At 46.5% G+C, this 21,151-nt stretch overlaps 1 pseudogene; it reads left to right on the plus strand.

Annotated features, from left to right (window-relative positions):
• The first annotated feature begins 64 nt into the window (after positions 1-64).
• Positions 65-7,628, plus strand: LOC136129652 (mediator of RNA polymerase II transcription subunit 1 pseudogene; annotated as a pseudogene).
• Positions 7,629-21,151: the final 13,523 nt, after the last annotated feature.

Genomic DNA, 21,151 nt, shown 5'->3' on the forward strand with positions numbered 1-21,151 from the left:
CTCAATTAGTGGTGGGGAAAGACATATCCTCTTGTGTAGGACTCAGGCTCTCCCTGCCGTCAGGATGAGGGCTCAGGGGGAAACTGAGGAGTCCAAAAATGTGGGTAAGATGAGTTCTCTCTTGGAACGGCTCCATGCAAAATTTAACCAAAGTAGAACTTGGAGTGAAACCATTAAGCTTGTGCGTCAATTCATGTAACATCTTTACCAGCAATGACTGACTGGAGTCTATAGCAAGCCAGAATGGACTGGGCTGTCATCTCAGTGCCAGTGACATTGAATGTTACATCACATCAGATATGTTCTATGTGGAAGTGCAGTTAGATCCTGCAGGACAGTTTTGTGATGTAAAAGTGGCTCACAATGGAGAGAATCCTGTGAGCTGTCCAGAGCTTGTACAGCAGCTAAGGGGAAAAATTTTTGATGAATTTTCTAAGCACCTTAAGGGTCTTGTTAATCTTTATAACCTTCCAGGGGACAACAAACTGAAGACTAAAATGTACTTGGCTCTCCAATCCTTAGAACAAGATCTATTTTAAATGGCAGTTATGTATTGGAAAGTAACGAATGCTGGTCCCTTGGATAAGATTCTTCATGGAAGTGTTGGCTATCTCACTCCAAGAAGTGGGGGTCATTTAATTAACTTAAAGTATTATGCCTCTCCTTCTGACATGCTGGATGATAAGACTACATCCCCTATCGTTTTGCACAAGAATAATGTTCCTTGATCTTTGGGCATGAATGCATCAGTGACAATTGAAGGAACATCTATTATGTATAAACTCCCAACTTCACCATTAATTATGGGGTCACACCCAGTTGACAACAAATGGACTCCCTCCTTCTCCTCAATCACGAGTGCCAAGAGTGTGGATCTTTCTGCCTGTTTCTTCTTGAAATTTCCCCAGCCAATCCCAGTATCTAGAGCATTTGTTCAGAAACTTCAGAACTGCACAGGAATTCCATTGTTTGAAACCCAGGCAACTTATGTACCCATCTATGAACCGATCACTCACTTTGAGATGTCAAAGGACCCTGACCTTGTACCTTTGAATCACAACATGTGATTTTATGCTGCTGTTCCAGGTCAGCCACACTGCTATTTCCTCAACAAGGATGCTCCACTTCCAGAAGGTAGAAATCTACCAGGAACCTTGTTAGCAAAATCACCTTTCAGCACACTGGCTGGGTTCCCCTTATCCTGAATCTGATCAGACACCAAGGGGCTTAATACACCCTAATTGGAAGCTGTGTCAAAAGAACTATTCTGAAAGAAGATTCTCCTGGGCTCCTCCAATTAGAAGTGTGTCCGCTCTCAGAGTCCCATTTCAGCATATCTTTTCAGCACCCTGTGAATGACTCCCTGGTGTCTGTGGTAATGGATGTACAGGACTCAACACATGTGAGCTGTAAACTCTACAAGGGACTGTCAGATGCACTCATCTTCACAGATGACTTCATTGCCAAAGTTGTTCAAATATGTATGTCCATCCCTGTGACAATGAGGGCTATTCGGAGGAAAGCTGAAACCATTCAGACCAACACCCAGCACTGTCCCTCATTGCAGAGACAGTTGAAGACATGGTGAAAAAGAACCTGCCCCTGGCTAGCAGCCCAGGGTATGGCATGACCATAGGCAACAACCCAATGAGTGGTACCACTACACCAACCAACACATTTCTGGGGGTCCATATTACCTTGTTTAATATGAGCATGAGCATCAAAGATAGGCACGAGTCTGTGGGCCATGGGGAGGACTTCAGCAAGGTGTCTCAGAACCAAGTTCTTACCAGTTTGTTGCAAATAACAGGGAACAGGGTGTCTACCATTGGCTCAAGTCTGACCCTCCTCATCACATGCCGCCACCTGTCTCTTCGAAGGCTGGAAACACCAAGAACCACCTGAAGCTCATGAATCTTCTTAAAGATATTCCTGCCCAGGATTTCTCAACCCTTTATGGAAGCAGCCCTTTAGAAAGGCAGAATTCTTCTTCTGGCACACCCTGGATGGAAATGTGCTTGAGAAGCAACCAGAGGAAGAAGAAGAAGACATAAAGACTATCACCTGACAAACCCAAGCACTGGACTGAAGATGACTTTCAGAGGGAGCTATTTTCAATGGCTGTTGACTCACAGACCCTATCTTTGATGTCAGCATGACAGCTGACACACTGGCTATGCCACACATCATTCCAGCTCCAAGTCAGTGTAGCAATCTCCCAACAAATTACCGACAACAAGTAATTCATCCCCAACCTAGTATTCAAAGGAAAGGGTTAGGGTTAGGGTTAGGGTTAGGGTTAGGGAATGGTGTATGATTTAGGGTACAGGTTAGGGTATGAAAACAGGTTAGGGTTAGGTTACGTGTTAGGGTATGGGTTAGTGTTAGTGTATGGGTTAGGATTAGGGTAAACGTTAGGGTAAGGGTTAGGGTTAGGGTTAAGTATAGGGTTAGGGAACAGTTATGGTTTTGGGTACAGGTTAGGGTATGACACAAGTTAGAGTTAGGGTACATGTTAGGGTATGGGTTAGAGTTAGTGTACACGTTAGGATTGGGGTATGGGTTAGGGTAAGGTTTAGGGTTAGTGTTAGGTTTAGGGTTAAGGTAGGGTTAGGGTTAAGGAAAGGGTATGGTTTATGGTACAGGTTAGGGTACGACAACAGGTTGGGTTTAGGGTACATGTTAGGCTATGGGTTAGTGTTAGGCTTAGGATTAGGGTACGGATTGTGTAAAGGTTAGGGTTAGGATTAGGGTTAGGGTTAGGGTTAGGGTCAGGGAATGGGTATGGTTTAGGGTTAGTACAAAGGTTAGGATTAGGGTATGCATTAGGTTAAGGTTTAGGGTTAAGTTTAGGGTTAGGGTTAGGCTTAGGGAATGGGTACTGTTTAGGGTACAGGTTAGGTACGACAAGGGGATAGGGTAAGGGTACATGATAGGGTATGGGTTAGTGTTTGTGTACAGGTTAGGATTAGGGTACAAGTTAGGGTAAGGTTTAGGGTTAGTGTTAGGTTTAGCATTAAGGTTAGGGTTAGGGTTAGTGTTAAGGTTAGGGTTAGGGTTAAGGAATGGGTATGGTTTAGGGTATGCCAAAGGGTTAGGGTTGTGGTACATGTTAGGGGACAGTTTAGTGTTAATGAAAGGGTTAGGATTAGGGTGTGCATTAGGGTAAGCATCAGGGTTAGGGTTAGGGTTAGGGAATGGGTACGGTTTAGGATAGAGGTGGGGTACAGCAATGCGTGAGTGTAAGAGTACTTGTTAGGGTATGGGTTAGTGTTAGTGTATGGGTTAGGATTAGGGAATGGTTTAGGGTAAGGTTAAGGTTAGGGTTAGGGTTAGGATTAGGGAATGGGTACGGTTTACGGTACAGTTTAGGATACGACAACAGATTAGTGTTAGGGTACGTGTTAGGGTACGGGTTAGTGTTAGTATACAGGTTAGGATTAGGGTACAGGATAGGTTAAGGATAAGGGTTAGGGTTAGGGTTAAGGTTAGGGTTAGGGAACTGGTATGGTTTAGGGTAGAGGTTAGGGTATGACAAATGTTTAGGGTTAGGGTATGTGTTAGGGTACAGTTTAGTGTTAGTGTATGGGTTAGGGTAAGATTTAGGGTTAGAGTTATTGTTAGGGTTAGTTTTGGGGAATGGGTACAATTTAGGGTACAGGGTAGGGTATGACAATGGGTTAGGATTTGGGTAAGTGTTAGGGTATGGTTGAGTGTTAGTGTATGGGTTAGGATTAGGGTACTGGTTACTGTAAGAGTTAGAGTTATGGTTAGGGTTAGGGTCTGGTATGGTTTAGGTTACAGTTTAGGGTATGAGAAGGGTTTAGTTTTAGCATACGTGTTAGAGAATGGGTTAGTGATAGTCTACGGGATAGGATTAGGGTACGGGTTAGGGTAAGGTTTAGGGTTAGTGTTAGGGTTAATGTTAAGGTTAGGGTTAGTGTTCGGGAACGGGTATGGTTTAGGGTAAATGTTAGGGTACAACAAGGGTTTAGGGTTAGTGTACGAGTTAGTGCACGGGTTAGGATTAGGGTACGGGTTAGGTTAAGGTTTAGGGTTAGTGCTAGGGTTAGGGTTAGGGAATGGGTACGGTTTAGTGTTAGTGTTAGTGTTAGGGTTAGGGTTAAGGAACGGGTATGGTACAGGTTAGGGTACAACAATGGTTTCAGGTTAGCATATGTGTTAGGGTATGTGTTAGTGTTAGTGTACAGGTTAGGATTAGGGTATGGGTTAGGATAAGGCTTCGGGTAAGGGTTAGGTTTAGGCTTAGGGTTAGGGTTAGGGTTAGAATTAGGGTTAGGGTTAGGGAACAGGTGAATTGCAGTGCCCCTGTGCTCCATATAAAGTGATGGAAATATCCAATGAAAGTGTTAGAAACATCTTATTTTACCTGAGCCTTGTACACTGCTATATATTAATTACAGTGCGGCTCACATACCTGTTCATTGAAGTTACAATGTTCTCAATTTCTGTTACTGATCCTCTAGAGTGGGCCCCAACAAGGCTCCCCTTGCCCAGTGTCATTGGAGCCAACAGATCGAGACTGAGTTTGGTTCAGAAGCAAGCGAAAATTTATATTTTGATCAGAGAATGGAGAGATGAGAGCGTGCGCTCCCACGCGTGCTGTGGGCTGGGCTGCTGTTTAGGGATCCCAGCAGCGTCAGCGGGAGGGAGGGGGCGGAGCTCTCGAGGGCCGGTTGGCTGCAGCTAAGGCTGTAGGTCGCAGAGTGTGCATGGAGCCCCGGGAGCTGAAGTGTCGACCCAGCCATTCTGCACTAGGAAATCGGGTCTGAAGTGCCGGGTGTGGGACCTCTGCCTGTGGAACCTTAGGAGCACGTGAAATTAGACAAAGCACAAAGGAAAAAAAGGTTAGACTTTAGTTTACTGCCCAGATTCTATTTTTATCTCCCAGGAATTTTTCATGGGCTTTGGCGGTGACAAGCCCCTCCTCTGCCTTTTGTCCCATTCCTCATTCTTGGGGCGCTGTGGGTGCAGACCCCTCTTCTGTAACTGCTTCGTGCTGAGTTGGGAGTCCTCATACTCGTGGGGAGGGGCAGAACTTCTCCCCAGCAGCCTCCAGGTGAGGTTGATTGTCCCCAGGCCTCCTGCCTCACTGCTCGTCTGCCTGAGTGCCAGCATTGGAAGTGTTATAGATTCTAATGACCTTTAAGGGTGCAGGAAATAGATGCGCAGAGACGCTGTGGGGGCCGGTTTTACCCCACCCCACATTTGTTCGGCCACCTTAGGCTGACGGTTTCTGCCAGCCTAGATGCTCTGACCAGTAGTCTGTGCTTTCATCAATTAGGTCCCTGAATTAACGTACAAACAGCACCAGATGTCAGAGCCCTGCCCACTCAACTCCCAGACAGTCCAGGGCCGGTGGTGATCCATGACCATGACGGCCACTGAATCAATGGTCTTTTGAAGTAACCAGGAGTCCAGCTGGTCTCATTGACTGCCGTCACTGCGATGTCTGTAGGATTTTCTATGGTGACAGCGTGATATACGGTTCCTCCACCAAGCTTATTAGCTCCCCTCTGGGTGCAGTAACTCCTGCAAGCAGTAGTCTGCTCTTTTGGGGCACACTCTTGTTTTCTGAGAGAAACTCCAGGTCAAGTGATGGACACATGAGTCGTCATGGGGGCCTGTTGCCCCCGGTTGTCTCTCTGGAGGTTGGAGCTGGTGGGCCTCCTCACTCGAGGTCAGTGTGCCCATCGAGTGACCCCTGCAACTTCAGGGCATGGTGGGTGGTTAGGATCACCACATGGGGTCCTTTTCCTTTAGGAGGGAGTTGGCCTTGTGGACTGCTGATTTCCAGGTTTTTAGATACCCCCAGACCCTGGCCGGATGGGGCAGTAGGCCAAGCCCTTGGTGACTGTAGTTTATCCTACCTGGAGGGCATTCTTGCGTTGTTCCGTTTCAAGTGGTCCCAGTTTTTGCACTAATACTCCAAGGGTGATTCACCTTCTATGCGGATGTAAAGGTCAAAGGGCTTAGCTAAATTAGGGAGTTGCAGGGCAAGGGTCTGAATTGACTGCTCTTTGCATTCTTGACAGGCTGCTTCTGGATTCTATTCAAAAGGATCATCATCTTTTCCTTTCAGTGTTTCATATAGAGGCCCAGCTATTAGACTGTAGTTAGGGATCCAGATGCAGCAAACCCTGGCCTCCCCAGTAACCCCTACGTTGTCTTCTAGTTTTAGAAGGGGTAAGGCTGCAAATGGCTTCTTCCCTTTCCTGGGATGAGCTTCTCTGACCTTCTGTGAGAATGAAGCCCAGACAGGTCACCTTAGTCTGTGATATTTGAGCCTTTTTCTTCGACACCTTCTATCCTTTATTGGCTAGGTAGTTCAGAGGCCTCCTTAGTAGGGCTGGCGATCAGAATGTCGTCTGCATATTGAAGGAGGGTTCCCTTTTGCAGAGGTAGAACTTTTAGGTGTTTAGGTAATGTTTCCCCAAAGATGCTGTGGGAATTTTTGAACCCTTGGGGCAGGACGGCCCATCATATTGTTTTTGTTGTATGTTGAGTCCTGCCACTCACAAGCCAAAATTTCTTGTGATTCTGAGACTAATGGAATACAGAAGGCATCATTGAAGTCTAATACAGAATACCATGTCCTGCTGGATGGTAGAATGACCAGCAGGGTGTAGGAATTAGGAACTACTGGATGTATATCCCCAGTGGCTTCACTGACTGTCCTGACATCCTTTACCAGGTCCCTAGCAGCCCACGGGGCTCTCGTGGTCAGGCCAATCCCAGGATATGGAGCTCATCTTGGCAGGTCCCCAGCAGCCAACAGGGCTCTCATGGTCACGCCCCTCCAAGGATATGAAGCTCACCTGGGCAGGTTGTCCGTAGCCCACGGGGCTCTCGTGGTCAGGCCTCTCCCAGGGTATGGAGCTCACCTGTGCAGCTACCCAGCAGCCCATGAGGCTCTCGTGGTCAGACCCTTCGCATGATACAGAGCTCCCCTGGGAAGGTACCCCAGCAGGGCTGAGCACACAGGAACCGTGCACATAGCCCTGATTGCAGAGCAACCCCAGCTCACCTGTCGGTCAGAGCTGACACAGAACACCTCAGAGCAGGACTTGAACTAACAAACAGCAGCTCCAACAGGTCTGTGACCCTGGGCATCACTCTGTGCGGCCTCCCTCTGCCTGGCCTTCCAGAGACTTCCAATTCAGCTGGGGCACAGGGCCTCTGTCTCCACCCACCACCCCTCCTCTCCCTGATTCCTGGGTTCCTCTCATTAGGAGAGGGTCTTCTTGAAGTTGTCTCCCACTCATGGGCCAGATAAAATGATTACAAGACAAGGCAGAGCTGCAGCCCCTTGTTTATCCTGACTCTTAGGAGCCACACCTGTTCCTTGGACCTGGCCGGTTCAGCAAGTTCCATTTTCTGCAACTGTGAGCCCCTGAGGGGTGAGGATTGGCTGAACTGGGCAGCCTGACCATGTGGGCCAGCCCTCCCCAGGTGTGCCTGGGTTGAGGTCAATATAAACACTGTTCCAGGCAGCAAGAGCCCCTGCAGCTGTGCCTGACGCCATATTCTCTTTCCCGTCAGCAGTGTTGGGGCCGGGCTGGTGCGTGGGAGTGAGGGGCTACGGCTTTTTGGGTGGCCTGGTGTGAGTGGGGCTCTGCTGGACTTTCTGCAGGAGTTGCCAAGTTGCCACTTGCTAAAGAAGAGGACGTGTCACCCGTAACTGCCACTGGAATTTCTCCCTGGGCAGAGGTGAGGAAGGAAAAAAGCAGTGGGGGCCGGGACAGGACGGGTATCTCAGGCAGGGAAATGGAAAGCTTCCAGAAGAGCACCCGAGACCACGACAATAATGGCTGGCCTGCAGGCACCAAGTCGGCTGGCGTGCTGTCGCTGGTGTGGCTCCACGGCCCTTCCTCTAGGCTTTCAAGTCCTTGTACATATTCAGGTGTTTTACCTGGGAAGGGTGGGAACAGTTCAGCAGCAGCTGGCCTGGGGCTCAGCTCACGTTTACTCACAGATGCCTCGGCATGGTCCCCCAGCTTTGCAATGAGGATGCTCCTTGTGGGTGTGCTGCTGGCTGCATGGGAGATGATTCCACATCACTGACCAACTTCAGAATTGTTTACCACTGGAGCAAGTGCCCTGATAGGGTTTTCCTCTGTATATCTGGTGGATTCTTTTTGGTTTATTTTCTTTTTTGGCTCAAGGTAGATTTTATTCCTCTTTTTTGTATTTATAGATATAAGCATGGAAATAATTCATTCCTATAAATACATGTATGTGAAGGGAATAACTTTTTTCTGTTTCTTTAAATTTTATTTATTTTTTTAATTTTTAAATTTAATTTTATTTACTTTTTTATACAGCAGGTTATTATTGGTTATCTATTTTATAGATATAAATGTATACATGTCAATCCCAATCTCCCAACTCCTCCCACCCAACACCACACGGCTTTACCCTCTCAGTGTCCATACGTTTGTTCTTTACATCTGTGTCTCTATTTCTGCCCTGCAAACCGGTTCATCTGTACCAGTTTTTAGGTTCCACATATATGCATTAATATACAATATTTGTTTTTCTGTTTCTGAGTTACTTCACTATGTAGGACAGTCATTAGATCCATCGACGTCTCTACAAATGATCCAATTTCATTGCTTTTTATGGCTGAGTAATATTCGACTTTATATATGTACTACATCTGTACCCATTCGTCTGTCTCTGGGCATTTAGTTTCCTTCCATTACCTGGCTATTGTAAATAGTGCTGTGAAGAATATTGTGGTGAATGTGCCTTTTTGATTTATGGATTTCTCTGGGTATATGTCTAGTAGTGGGATTGCTGGATCATAATGTAATTCTATTTTTAGTTTTTTAAGGAACCTCCATACACTTCTCCATAGTGACTGTATCAATTTACATTCCCACCAATAGTGGAAGAGGGTTCCTTTTCTCCACACCCTCTCCAGCATTTGTTGTTTGTAGATTTCCTGATGATGCCCATTCTAACAGGTGCGAGGTGATACCTCATTGTAGATTTGATTTGCAATTCTCTAATAATTAGTGATGTTGGCTTAGGCTAAGGGTTAGGGTTAGGGAATGGGTACGGTTTAGGGTAGAGATTAGGGTATGACAATATGTTAGGGTTAGGGTACATGTTAGGGTATGGGTTAGTGTTACTGTACAGGTTAGGATTAGGGTACGGGTTAGGGTAATGGTTACGGTTAGGTTTATGGTTAGGGTTAGGGGAAGTTATGGTTTCGGATACAGGTTATGGTGTGACAAAGAGTTAGGGTTAGGGTACGTGTTAGGGTATGGGTGTGTAGTAGTGTACGGGTTAGAATTAGGGTATGGGTTAGGGTAAGGCTTAGGGTAAGTGTTAGAGTTGGGCTTAGGGTTAGGTTTAGGGTTAGAGAATGGGTACGGTTTAGGGTAAAGTTTAGAGTACGACAACTGGTTAATGTTAGGGTACGTGTTAGGGTATGTGCTAGTGTTAGTGTATGGGTTAGGATTAGGGTACAGGTTAGGGTAAGGTTTAGGGTTACGGTTAGGGAACAGGGACGGTTTAGGGTACAGGTTAGTGTACGACAACGGTTTAGGGTTAGCGTACGTGTTAGGGTACGGGTTAGTGTTAGTGTACGGGTTAGGATTACGTGACGGGTTAGGGTAAGGCTTCAGGTAAGTGTTAGGGTAAGGGTTAGGGAACAGGGATGGTTTAGGGTACAGGTTGTGTATGACAATGGTTTAGTGTTAGCGTACGTGTTAGGGTACAGGTTAGTGTTAGCGAACGGGTTAGGATTAGGGGACGGGTTAGGGTAAGGCTTCAGGTAAGGGTTAGGGTTAGTGTTAGGGTTAGGGTTAGGGAATGGGGATGGTTTAGGGTACAGGTTAGGGTACGGCAACTGTTTAGGGTTAGCGTACATGTTATGGTACACGTTAGGGTTAGTGTATGGGTTAGGATTAGGGGCGGGTTAGTGTAAGGCTTTGGGTAAGTGTTAGGGTTAGGGTTAGAGTTAGGGAACAGGGGCGTTTTAGGGTACAGGTTAGGGTACGACAACGGTTTAGGGTTAGAGTTCATGTTAGGGTAAGTGTTAGTGTTAGTGTACAGGTTAGGATTAGGGCAAGGGTTAGGGTAAGGCTTCGGGTAAGGGTAAAGGTTAGCGTTATGGTTAGGGTTAGGTAAAGGGGACAGTTTAGGGTACAGGTTAAGGTAAGACAATGGTTTAGGGTTAGTGTACCTGTTAGGGTACGGGTTAGTGTTAGTGTACAGGTTAGGATTAGGGGACGGGTTAGTGTAAGGCTTTGTGTAAGTGTTAGGGTTAGGGTTAGGGAATGGGGACGGTTTAGGGTAAAGGTTAGTGTACGACAACGGTTTAGGGTTGGCGTACTTGTTAGGGTATGGGCTAGGGTTTGTGTACGGGTTAGCATTAAGGGACGTGTTAGGGTAAGGCTTCGGATATGGGTTAGGGTTAGGGTTAGGTTAAGGGAATGGGGACAGTTTAGGGTACGACAACGGTTTAGGGTAACCATATGTGTTACGTTACAGTTTAGGGTTAGTATATCGGTTAGGATGAGGGGACGGGTTAGGGTAAGGCTTCGGTTAAGGGTTAGAGTTAGGGTTAGGGTTAGGGTTAGGGAACGGGGATGGTTTAGGGTACAGATTAGGGTATGACAACGGTTTAGAGTTAGCGTACATGTTAGGGTACGGGTTAGGGTTAGTGTCCGTGTTAGGGTTAGGGAAAGGGGACTCTTTAGGGTACATATTAGGGTAGGACAACGTTTTAGGGGTAGACTACGTGTTAGGGTATGGGTTAGTGTTAGTGTACGGGTTAGGATTAGGGATTGGTTAGGGTAAGGCTTTGGGTAAGGCTTAGGGTTAGGGATAGGGTTAGGTTTAGGGTTACGGAACGGGGACGGTTTAGGGTACAGGTTAGGGTACGACAAACGTTTAGGGTTAGCTTACATGATACAGTATGGGTTAGGGTTATAGTACAGGTTAGGATTAAGGGATGAGTTAGGGTAAAGCTTCGGGTAAGGGTTAGGGTTAGGTTTAGGATTAGTGTTTGAGAACGTGGACGGTTTAGGGTACAGTTTAGGGTACGACAAACGTTTAGGGTTAGCTTACATGTTACGCTACAGGTTAGGGTTTTGTACAGGTTAGGATTAAGGGATGGGTTAGGGTAAGGCTTCGGGTAAGGGTTAGGGTTTGGTTTAGGATTAGTGTTTGAGAACGTGGATGGTTTAGGGTACAGGTTAGTGTACGACAATGGTTTAGGGTTAGCATATGTGTTAGGGTACAGATTAGTGTTAGCGTACGGGATAGGATTAGGGGACGGGTTAGGGTAAGGCTTGTGGTAAGGGTTAGGATTAGGGTACGGAGATAGTATAGGGAACAGGTTAGGGTATGACAACAGTTTAGGATTAGCATACGTGTTACAGTACGGGTTAGTGTTAGCGTACGGGTGAGGATTAGGGGACAGGTTAGAGTAAGGCTTAGGGTAATTATTAGAGTTAGGGTTAGGTTTAGGGGACAGGGACAGTTTAGGGTACAGGTTAGGGTATGACAACGGTTTAGGGTTAGCGTACGGGTTAGGGTATTTGTTAGTGTTAGCGTATGGGCTAGGATTAGGCAACGGGTTAGGGTAAGGTTTTGTGTAAGTGTTACGGTTAGGTTAAGGGTTAGGGTTAGGGTATGGGGACATTTTAGGGTACGAAAACTGTTTAGGGTTAGCGTACATGTTAGGGTATTGGTCAGTGTTAGCATATGGGTTAGGATTAGGGGACGAGTTAGGGTAAGGCTTCGGGTAAGGGTTAGGGTTAGGTTTACGGTTAGGGTTAGGGGACGGTGATGGTTTAGTGTATAGGTTAGGGTACGAGAAGGTTTTAGGGTTAACGTATGTGTTAGGGTATGGGTTAGTGTTAGCGTATGGGTTAGGATTTGGGGACGGGTTAGGGTAAGGATCCAGGTAAGGGTTAGGGTTAGGGGACGGGGATGGGGACAGAGACGATTTAGAGTACAGGATCGTGTACAACAACAATTTAGGGTTAGCGTATGTGATAGGGTATGTGTTAGTGTTAGCGTACAGGGTCGAATTAAGGGATGGGTTAGGGTAAGGCTTCAGGTAAGGGTTAGGGTTAGGGTTAGAGTTAGGGGATGGGGATGGTTTAGGGTACAGTTTAGGGTACGACAACGGTTTAGGGTTAGCGTACGTGTTAGGGTATGGGTTAATGTTACCATACGGGTTAGGATTAGGGGACGGGTTAGGGTACGGCTTCGGGTAAGTGTTAGGGTTAAGGTTAGGGTTAAGGTTAGGGTTGGGGAGGGGGATGGTTTAGGGTACAGGTTAGAGTACAACAATGGTTTAGGGTTCACGTAAGTGTAAGGGTACGGGTTAGTGTTAGCGTACGGATTAGGATTAGGGGACAGTTTAGGGTAAGGCTTCAGGTAAGATTTATGGTTAGGGTTAGGCTTAGAGTACGGCTAAGGAGACGGGGACGGTTTAGTGTACAGTTTAGCATACGAGAACAGTTTAGGGTTAGCGTCCATGTTAGGGTACGGGTTAGTGTTAGCATACGATTTAGGATTAGGGGACGGCTTAGGGTAAAGCTTCGTGTAATTCTTAGGTTTAGGGTTAGGGTTAGATTTAGGGTTAGGTGACGGGGACGGTTTAGTGTACAGGTTAGTTTACGACAATGGTTAAGGTTTAGCGTACGTTTTAGGGAATGGGTTAGTATTAGTGTACAGGTTAGGATTGGGGAACGGGTTAGTGTAAGGCTTCAGGTAAGTGTTAGTGTTAGTGTTAGGGTTAGGGTTAGAAGACGGGGACAGTTTAGGGTACAGGTTAGGATATGACAACGGATTAGGGTTAGCGTCCAAGTTAGTGTACGGGTTCGTGTTAGCGTATGGATTAGGATTAGGGAAAGGGTTAGGGTAAGGCTTCAGGTAAGGGTTAGGTTTACGGGAAAGGAATGGGGATGGGGATGTTTTGGGGTGGATTTTAGGGTACAACAACGGTTTAGGGTTAGCGTACGTGTTAGGGTATGTGTTAGTTTTAGCATATGGGTTAGGATTAGGGGACAGGTTAGGGTAAGGCTTTGGGTAAGGATTAGGGTTAGAGATATGGTTAGGGTTAGGTTACAGTTACTGGATGGGGATGGTTTAGGGTACAGGTTAGGGTACGACAACGCTTTAGGGTTAGCGTACGTGTTAGGGTACTTGTTAGTCGTAGCGTACGGGTTAAGATTAGGGGATGGTTTAGGGTAAGGCTTTGGGTAAGGGTTAGGGTTAGGGTCAGGGTTAGGGGATGGGGACGGTTTAGGGTACATCTTAGGGTACGACAATAGTTTAGGGTGAGTGTACGTGTTAGGGTATGGGTTAGTGTTAGCGTACGGGTTTGGATTAGGGCACGGGTTAGGGTAAGGCTTCCTGTAAGGCTTTGGGTAAGGGTTAGGGTTAGGGTTAGGTGTAGTGTTGAGGTTAGAGTTCGGTTTCTGGGATGATTTAGGGTACAGATTATGGTACAAAAACACTTTAGGGTGAGCGCACGTGTTAGGGTATGCGTTAGTGTTCGTGTACAGGTTAGTATTAGAGGATGGGTTAGTGTCAGGCTTTGGGTAAGGGTTAGGCTTAGGGTTAGGTTTAGGGGATGGGGACGGGGACGGGGACAGTTTAGGGTACAGGTTCGGTCATGACAACGGCTTAGGGTGAGCGTACCTATTAGGGTACGGTTTAGTGTTACTGTACGGATTAGGATTAGGGGACGGGTTAGGGTAAGGCTTTGGGTAAGTGTTAGGGTTAGGGTTAAAGTTAGGGTTAGGGAACACGGACAGTTTAGGGTACAGGTTAGGATAGGACAACGGTTTAGGGTAAGCGTACATGTTAGGGTAAGGGTTAGTATTAGCGTACGGGTTAGGATTAGGGATGGATTAGGGTAAGGCTTCTGGTAAGTGTTAGGGTTAGGGTTAGTGTTGGGTTAGTGTTAGTGGACGGTGACGGATTAAGCTACAGGTTAGAGTATGACAATGGTTTAGGGTGAGTGTACGTGTTAGGGTATGGCTTAGTGTTAGCGTACTCTTTAGGATTAGGTGACGGGTTAGGGCAAGGCTTCGGGTAAGGTTTAGCGTTAGGGTTAGGGTTAGGGTTACGGGACGTGGACAGTTTAGAGTACAGGTTAGGGTATGACAACGTTTTAGGGTGAGCTTACATGTTAGGGTAAGGGTTAGTGTTAGCGTACGTGTTACGATTAGGGTAAGGGATAGGGTAAGGCTTTGGGTAAGTGTTAGGGTTAGGGTTAGATTTAGGGTTAGGAGACGGGGACAGTTTAAGGTACAGGTTAGTGTACGATTACGGTTTAGGTTGAGCATATGTGTTAGGGTACGGGTTAGTGTTAGCGTTTGTGTTAGGATTAGGGGATATGTTAGGTTAAGCTTTTGGGTAAGGGTTTGTGTTAGGTATAAAGTTAGGGTTAGGGGACAGGGACAGTTTAGGGTACAGGTTAGGATTCGAAAACGATTTAGGGTGAGTATATGTGTTAGGGTACGAGTTAGTGTTTGCGTACGGGTTAGGATTAGGGAATTCGTTAGGGTAAGGCTTCGGGTAAGGGTTAGGGTTAGGTTTAGGGGACAGGGATAGTTTAGGGTACAGGTTAGGATAGGACAAAGGTTTAGGGTGAATGTACATGTTAGGGTACGGCTTAGTGTTAGCGTACGGGTGAGGATTAGGGGATGGGTTAGGGTAAGGCTTCGGGTAAGGGTTAGGGTTAGGGTTAGGGTTAGGGCTAGGTTTAGTGGATGGGGACAATTTAGGGCACAGGTTAGTGTACGACAATGGTTTAGGGTGAGCGTACGTGTTACGGTATGGGTTAGTGTTAGGGTATGAGTTAGGATTAGGCGACGGGTTAGGGTAAGGCTTCGGGAAAGGGTGAGGGTTAGGGTTAGGGTTAGGGGACAGGGACGGTTTAGGGTACAGGTTATTGTACGCTAATGATTTAGGGTGAGCGTACGAGTTAGGGTAAGTGTTAGTGTTAGCGTATGGGTTAGGATTAGGGGACGGGTTATGGTAAGGCTTCGGGTAAGGACTAGGGTTTGGGATAGGGTTAGGGTTCAGGTATGGGGATGGTTTAGGGTACAGGTTAGGGTACGACAACTGTTTAGTATTACCGTACGTGTTAGGGTAAGGGTTAGTGTTAGCGTACGTTTTAGGAATAGCGGAGTTGTTAGTGTATGGCTTCATGTAAGCTTTAAGGTTAGGTTTAGTGTTAAGGTTAGGAGACGGGGAAGGATTAGGGTACAGGTTAGGGTACGACAACGGTTTAGTGTGAGCATACGTGTTACGGTAGGTGTTACTGTTAGCGTACGGTTTAGATTATGGGATGGGTTGGGGTAAGGCTTCGGGCAAGTGTTAGGGTTAGGGATAGGGTTAGGTTTAAGGTTATTGTTAGGGGACATGGACGGTTTAGGGTACAGGTTGGGGTACAACAAAGGTTTAGGATGAGTGTACATGTTATGGTATGGTTTAGTGTTAGCGTCCCAGTTAGGATTGTTGAACGGGTTAGGGTAAGGCTTCGGGTAAGTGTTAAGGTTATGGTTAGGATTAGGGTTAGGATTAGGGGATGGGGACAGCTTAGGGTACAGGCTAGGGTACGACAACGGTTTAGGGTGAGCATACGTGTTAGGGTACATGTTAGTATGAGCGTATGGGTTAGGATTGGGGATGGGTTAGGGCAAGGCTTCGGGTAAGGTTTAGTGTTAGGGTTAGGGTTAGGGTTAGGGTTAGGGGACGGGGACGGTTTAGGGTACAAGTTAAGGTATGACAACGGTTTAGGTTGAGCTTACATGTTAGGGTACGTGTTAGTGTTAGCATACAGGTTAGGATTAGGTGATGGTTTATAGTAAGGCTTCGGTTAAGGGTTAGGGTTAGGGTTTGGGGACGGGGACTCTTTAGGGTACAGGTTAGGGTACGACAGTGGTTTAGTTTGAACGTTCATGTTAGGGTATGTTTTCGTCTTAGTGTACGGGTTAGCATTATGGGAAGGGTTAGGGTAAGGCTTCGGGTATGTGTTAGTGTTTGGATTAGGTTTAGGGTTAGGGATAGGGGATGGGGACGGTTTAGGGTACAGTTTAGGATACGACAACAGTTTAGGGTGAGCGTACGTATTAGGGTACAGGTTAGTGTTAGCGTACAGCTTAGGATTAGGGGAAGAGTTAGGGTAAGGCTTCGGGTAAGGGTTAGGGTTAGGGTTAGGGGACAGGGACGGTTTATGGTATAGGTTAGGGTATGACAAATGTTTAGTGTTAGCGTACGTGTTAGTGTATGATTTAATTTTAGCGTACAGTTTAGGATTAGGGGACGGGTTAGGGTAAGGCTTTGGGTAAGGATTAGGGTTAGAGATATAGTTAGGGTTAGGTTACAGTTACTGGACGGGGACAGTTTAGGGTACAGGTTAGGGTACGACAACGCTTTAGGGTTAGCGTACGTGTTAGGGTATTTGTTAGTGGAAGCGTACGGGTTAAGATTAGGGGATGGTTTAGGGTAACGCTTTGTGTAAGGGTTAGGGTTAGGGTTAGGGTTATGGGACAAGGACGGGGACGGTGTTGGGTACAGGTTAGTGTACAACAATGGTTTAGAGTTAGTGTATGTGTTAGCGTACAGGTTACTGTTAGCGTACGGCTTAGGATTAGGGAATGGCTTAGGGTATGGTTTCGGGTAAGGATTTGGGGTAGGCTTAGGGATAGGGGATGGGGACTTTTTAGAGGACAGATTAGGGTATGCAATGGTTTACGGTTAGCATACATTTTAGGGTACAGGTTAATATTAGTGTATGGGTTAGGATTAGGGGACTGTTTAGGGTAAGGCTTCGGGTCAGGGTCATGATTAGGGTTAGCGTTATGGTTAGGGCACAGGGACCATTTAGGTTACAGGATAGGGTAAACGACAATGGTTTAGCGTGAGCGTACGTGTTAGGGTATGGATTAGTGTTAGCGTATGGGTTAGAATTATGGCACGGGTTAGGGTAAGGCTTCAGGTAAGGGTTAGGGTTAGGGTTAGGAGACAGGGATGGTTTAGGGTATACGTTAGTGTACAAAAATGGTTTAAGGTGAGTGTACGTGTTAGGGTACGGGTTAGTTTTAGGGTAAAGGTTAGGGTTAGGGTTAGTGTTATTGGATGGGGACGGTTTAGCGTACAGGTTGCGGTACGACAAAGGTTGAGAGTTAGCTTATGTATTGTGGTATGGGTTAGTGTTTGTGTATGGTTTAGGATTAGGTGACAGGTTAGGGTAAGGCTTTGGATAATGGTTAGGGTTAGGGTTAGGGAACGGGGATGGGGATGGTTTAGTGTACAGATTAGGGTACGCCAAAAGTTTAGATTTAGCGTGCGTGTTAGGGTACGTGTTAGTGTTAGCGTATGGGTTAGAATTCGGGGACAGGTTAGGGTAAGTCTTCGGGTAAGGGTAAGGGTTAGGGTAAGGGTTAGGTTTAGGGTTAGGGGATGGGGACGGTTTAGGGTACAGGTTAGGGTACAACAACAGTTTAGGGTTAGTGTATGTGTTAGGGTATGGGTTAGTGTTAGCGTACAGGTTAGGATTAGGGGAAGGGTTAGCGTAAGGCTTTGGGTAAGGGTTAGGGTGAGGGTTAGGGTTAGGGGATGGGGACGTTTTAGGGTACAGGTTAGGGTACAACAGTTTAACGTTAGGGTATGGGTTAGTGTTAGCGTAGGGGTTAGGATTAGGGGACGGGTTAAGGTAAGGCTTTGGGTAAGTGTTAGGGTTATGGTTATGGTTATGGTGAGGGTTAGGGTTAGGGTTTGGTTTAGGTGATGGGGACGGTGTAATGTATAGGTTGGTGTATGACAATGGTTTACGGTTAGCATACATGTTAGGGTATGGTTTAATGTTAGCATACAGTTTAGGATTAAGGGACGGGTTAGGGTAAGGCTTTGGGTTAGGGTTAGGGTGAGGGGACAGGGACGTTTTAGGTTACAGGTTAGGATACGACAACGGTTTAGGTTTAGTGTACGTGTTAGAGTACGGGTTAGTGTTAGCGTTCGGTTTAGGATTAGGGGACGGGTTAGGATAAGGCTTCATGAAGTGTTTAGGGTTAAGTTTAGGGCTAGGGTACGGGAACGGTGTAGGGTACAGCATAGTGTACAATGGGTTAGCATTACCCTACATGTTAGGGGACGGGTTAGTGTTAGCATATGAGTTAGGATTATTGGAAGGGTTAGGGTAAGTCTTAGGGTAAGGGTTAGTGTTAGGGTTACGGTTGGTGTTAGGGTTAGGGGACGGGGATGGTTTAGGGTACAGGTTAGGGTACGACAGCAGTTTAGGATTAGCATAAGTGTTAAGGTATGGGTTAGTGTTAGCGTATTGTTTAGGATTTGGGAATGTCTTCGGCTAAGGGTTCGGGTTTGGGTTAGGGTTAGGGGATGGGGACGGTTTAGGGTACAGGTTAGCGGATGACAACACTTTAGTGGTAGCGTACGTTTTAGGGTAGGGGTTAGTGTTAGCGTTCGGGTTAGGATTCGGGGATGTCTTAGCGTAAGGCTTCGGGTTCGGGTTAGTGTTAGGGTTAGGGTTAGGTGACGGGGAAGGCATAGGGTACAGGTTAGCGTACGACAAAGTTTTAGGGTTAGCACATGTGTTAGGGTACGGGTTAGTGTTAGCGTACGGGTTAGGATTAAGGGACAGGTTAAGGTAAGGCTTCAGGTAAGGTTTAGAGTTAGGGTTTGTGTTAGGGTTAGGTTTAGGGGATGGGGATGGTTTAGGGTACAGGTTAGTGTACAACAACGATTTAGGGTGAGCGTACGTGTTAGGGTATGCGTTTCTGTTAGCGTACGGGTTAGGATTTAGGGACGGGATAGGATAAGGCTTCGGGTACGGGTTAGGGTTGGCGTTCGGGAACGGGGAGTGGTTAGGGTACCAGTTAGGGAACGACAATGTTTCAGGGTTAGCGTACGTGTTAGGGTACGGATTAAAGTTAGCGTACGGGTTAGGATTAAGGGACGTGTTAGGGTTAGGCTTCGGGTAAGATTTAGTGTTAGTGTTAGGGGACAGGGCCGGTTTAGGGTACAGGTTAGTGTACAACAGCTGTTTGGAGTTAGCATAAGTTTTAGGGTACGGGTTACTGTTAGCGTACGGGTTAGGTTTAGGGCACTGATCAGTGTAAGGCTCTGGGTAATGATTAGGGTTAGGGTTAGGGTTAGGATTAGTGTTAAGGTTATGGGATGGGGATGGTTTAGGGTATGGGTTACAGTACGACAACGGTTTAGGGTTATCTTATATGTTGGGGTACGTCTTAGTGTCAGCATACAGGTTAGGATTAGGTGACGGATTAAGGTAAGGCTTCAGGTAAGGGTTAGTGTTAGGGTTAGAGCATGGGGAAGGGTACAGTTTAGGGTACACGTTTGGGTACGACAACAGTTTAGGTTTAGCATACGTGTTAGGGTATGTGTTAGTGTTAACGTACGGGTTAGGATTAGGGGACTCTTTTGGGTAAGGCTTCGGGTAAGGTTTAGGGTTACGGTTAGGTTTAGGGTTAGGGTTAGGGGATGGGGACAGTTTAGGGTACAGGTTAGGGTACAACAACAGTTTAGTGTTAGCGTATGTGTTAGGGTACGAATTAGTTTTAGCATACAGGTTAGTATTAGGAGACGGGTTAGGGTAAGGCTTCGTGTAAGGCTTAGGGTTAGGATTAGGTTTTGGGTTAGGGGACGGGACCAGGGACGGTTTAGGGTACATGTTAGGGTACAACAAAGGATTAGGGTTACCCTACGTGTTAGGATATGGGTTAGTATTAGTGTACGGGATAGGATTAGGGCACAGGTTAGGGTAAGGCTTTGGGTAAGGTGTATGGTTATGTTTAGGGTTAGGGGATCGGGATGGTTTAGGGTACAGGTTAGGGTATGACCACGGTTTAGGGTTAGCGTATGTGTTAGGGTAAGGGTTAGTGTTAGCGTACAGGACAGGATTAGGGGATGGGTTATTGTAAGGCTTCGGGTAAGAGTTAATGTTAGGGTTAGTGTTAGGGTTAGGGGACAGGGACAGTTTAGGGAACAGGTTAGCGTATGATAATGGTTTAGAGATAGCATATGTGTTATGGTACGGGTTAGTGTTAGCGTATGGTTGAGGATTAGGGGACAGGTTAGGATAAGGCTTCGTGTAAGGTTTACGGTTAGGATTAGGGTTAGGGTTAGGTTTAGGGGATGGGGATGGTTTAGGGTACAACTTATGGTGTGACAACGGTTTAATGTGAGTGTATGTGTTAGGATACAGTTTAGTGTTAGCGCACGGGTTAGTATTAGGGGAAGGGTTAGGGTAAGGCTACGGTTAAGGGTTAGGGTTAGGGAATGGGAATGGGGATGGTGTAGGGTACTAGTTAGGGTACGTCAAAAGTTTAGGGTTAGTGTACGTGTTAGGGTACCTGTTAATATTAGCGTATGGTTTAGGACTAGGGGATGGGTTAGGGATAGGCTTCGGGTAAGGGTTAGGGTTAGTGTTAGGGTTAGGGTTAGGGCACAGGGATGGTTTGGGGTACAGGTTAGGGTTCGACAATGCTTTAGGCTTAGCGTACGTGTTAGGGTATGGGTTAGTGGTAGCGTATGGTTTAGGATTATGGGATGGGTTAGGATAAGGCTTCTTGTAAGGTTTAGAGTTAGGGTTAGCATTGGGCGATGGGCATGGGGACAATTTAGTGTACAGGTTAGGGTAAGACAAAGATTTAGCGTTAGCCTACATTTTAGGGTAGGGGTTAGAGTTAATGTACGGTTTAGGATTATGGGAAGGTTTAGGGTAAGGCTTAGGGTATAGGTTAGTGTTAGGGCTAGGGTTAGGGTTAGGGTTATGTGACAGGGTCGATTTAGGGTACAGGTTAGAGTATGGCAATGATTTATGGTTAGCATACGTGATAGGGTACGGGTTTGTATTAATGTACGGGTTAGGATTAAGGGAAGGGTTAGGGTAAGGCTTCGGGTAAGAGTTAGGTTTGGGTTAGGGTTAGGGTTAGTGGATGGGGACGGTTTAGTGTACAGGTTAGGGTACAACAATGGTTTAGTGTTAGCATACGTTTTAGGGTACGAATTAGTGTTGCATACAGGTTAGGATTAGGGGTCGGGTTAGGGTAAGGCTTCGGGTTAGGGCTATGGTTAGGGTTATGGTTAGGGTATGGGGATGCTTTAG

The sequence above is a fragment of the Phocoena phocoena genome, chromosome 10 (genome assembly GCF_963924675.1).
Source record: "Phocoena phocoena chromosome 10, mPhoPho1.1, whole genome shotgun sequence".
Classification (NCBI taxonomy): Eukaryota; Metazoa; Chordata; class Mammalia; order Artiodactyla; family Phocoenidae; genus Phocoena; species Phocoena phocoena.